At 57.0% G+C, this 2,500-nt stretch overlaps 1 protein-coding gene and 1 non-coding gene across 2 annotated transcripts in view; one reads left to right on the top strand and one right to left on the bottom strand.

Annotated features, from left to right (window-relative positions):
• Window positions 1-44, bottom strand: part of LOC126313700 (small subunit ribosomal RNA) — a 1,894-nt gene extending 1,850 nt beyond the window's left edge. Inside the window, exon 1 of the ribosomal RNA XR_007555324.1 lies at window positions 1-44. This exon is cut by the window's left edge and continues 1,850 nt beyond it. This is a non-coding gene — a ribosomal RNA (small subunit ribosomal RNA).
• The window catches only part of LOC126313689 (uncharacterized), a 26,593-nt gene that overhangs the window by 19,553 nt on the left and 4,540 nt on the right, over window positions 1-2,500 (top strand). The window lies entirely within an intron of this gene.

Raw genomic sequence — 2,500 nt, 5'->3', positions numbered from 1 at the left:
ATCTTTGAGACAAGCATATGACTACTGGCAGGATCAACCAGGGAGCTGCGTCAACGAGAGCTGAGCAGCCGGCCGCCCGGGAGTGTGTCCCGAGGGCCCGCGCGAACACGCAAGCGTCCGCTCAATTATTCTGCAAACAGGAGGAGGCTGAGCTCCCCTGCACGATACACCTCGAAACCCTCTCAGGTCCCGGCGGCGCGCAGCGCCGTCCTAAGTACTTGGTCGGGTTCGAGAGAGGCGCAATCGCCCGGAGATGGGCGAGTAGACGCTTTCAGTGCGAACACCCGTGCTCCCAACTGAGCTTGCCGCTGCCGACAGAGGCCCGGGAGCGTGCTGTCGTGGCATTGCCGGCGGGAAACAACACGCGCCACCTACGGTGACCGGCAGCTCCAACGCCAGCGCCACAGAAGGGCAAAGCCCCACTTGGGTGCAGAAGCGAACTCTCCCAGCACAGCGCACGCGCCAACACGTCCGCAGAGCTGCGATACAAACCACCTGCGAGAACCGCTGGGGGCGACCGAGCAGCAGACGGCGTCGCGACGCCGAGTGCCGGGCGGCGGCGCATCCTCAACGCACACAGTCCGCAATCGGACCAGCACACTGCAGATGTCCACCGCGCTTCGCACCGGGCTCGGCAGAACCCACTTTGGCCGCCTGGCGCCGCGCGCAGGGTGCGCCGGCGCATAGCTGGGACGCCAGCCGGGCCCGTCGGCCGGCGCTCCTGCCACTGGGCGCCCCCCACCAGCCGGCTGTAGTGCGTGCGCTCACGCAGCGCGCGGCCAGCACGCCGGGCGGCCCCCCCTCACCGGCCGGGGACTGTCCCGCCAAGCCACAGCCTCGTATCGCTTCATACCCACATGGCCAACTCAGGTTCGGGGGCATGGCGGGTACCGCCGAAACAACCGGTTCATAGATGTACCGATCGTCGCTATCACCGATGCACCTGCAGCGCGAACAACCGCTCAACAACTGATTTCCAGTTCATTTGCGGATCTTTGGCAGCAAACGTATACGTCAATCTACATTTGCGAAATCTACGATTCTGGCATGCCTGCATGTTATGTGTCACGACACGCTACATCAGCCCACATACACACTGCGGCATGTACACGAGAGAACACGTGGAAGATGGTCCGCGCACGTGTGCAATGTCCCTTGCGCGGTCGACTGTCAACCGGCCTCTGTAGCATGTCGCAGATGTGGAACGCGGTCCACCGTGCTATCATGTTGTGTGGGGCAATACGATTAAATAGGAAAACCCTCGTCGCTACATCAACAGACGGCTCACGCTGATTCCCGGCAGAGGGAGGAGGGGGGGGGGGGGGGGCCAACATGCAATACTTTCGTCCGTACCTACCTACCACATGTCTGTACGGCGTACAACAGTGCAATCTCGCTGTAATGGGGAGACGAGACAAGTAGCATCGTGCACAACATATGGCCCTTATGATTCGCCATTGTAGGGCGCAGCCGGTGTACGGTCAAGCATGTGCCACATTATGTCACTCAGTACGTAACGACGGATGATCAGTGTGGGTTACGCGTACATCAGCGGACAGTCCACACAGGCCGTACCACAACGTACACTGACTGCATCGACAACCGAATGCAACTGAACAGCTGCAAGGCTCATTTCACAAACAAACGCCTGACCGACCAGCTTGGAAGGGCAGGAGGGGAGGGCGATATTCGTTCTGTAGCGGTACACCCTTCCAGTGGTTAGCGGGACTGTGTAGAAAGTACGCAACACTCGAAAGACCTTTATGTGAGGGTACGCACCATGGCATCAAGAAATACACATGACACCAACACGCGATCTAGTGTTGAACTATGTTCAGAGGGTTGCTGTTAGGCAAAGCTACATTCCTGTGACGTTACATGTGACAGTTAAGGTGCAGTGTAAGTTAGGTTAAGGTGCAGCGTAAGTTAGGTTAAGGTGCAGCGTAAGTTAGGTTAAGGTGCAGCGTAAGTTAGGTTAAGGTGCAGCGTAAGTTAGGTTAAGGTGCAGCGTAAGTTAGGTTAAGGTGCAGCGTAACTTGGGTTAAGGTGCAGCGTAACTTGGGTTAAGGTGCAGCGTAACTTGGGTTAAGGTGCAGCGTAACTTGGGTTAAGGTGCAGCGTAACTTGGGTTAAGGTGCAGCGTAACTTGGGTTAAGGTGCAGCGTAACTTGGGTTAAGGTGCAGCGTAACTTGGGTTAAGGTGCAGCGTAACTTGGGTTAAGGTGCAGCGTAACTTGGGTTAAGGTGCAGCGTAACTTGGGTTAAGGTGCAGCGTAACTTGGGTTAAGGTGCAGCGTAACTTGGGTTAAGGTGCAGCGTAACTTGGGTTAAGGTGCAGCGTAACTTGGGTTAAGGTGCAGCGTAACTTGGGTTAAGGTGCAGCGTAACTTGGGTTAAGGTGCAGCGTAACTTGGGTTAAGGTGCAGCGTAACTTGGGTTAAGGTGCAGCGTAACTTGGGTTAAGGTGCAGCGTAACTTGGGTTAAGGTGCAGCGTAACTT

This window comes from Schistocerca gregaria, unplaced genomic scaffold (assembly GCF_023897955.1).
Source record: "Schistocerca gregaria isolate iqSchGreg1 unplaced genomic scaffold, iqSchGreg1.2 ptg000498l, whole genome shotgun sequence".
NCBI classification, from domain to species: domain Eukaryota; kingdom Metazoa; phylum Arthropoda; class Insecta; order Orthoptera; family Acrididae; genus Schistocerca; species Schistocerca gregaria.
This window is presented reverse-complemented; position numbering and strand designations above follow the sequence as displayed.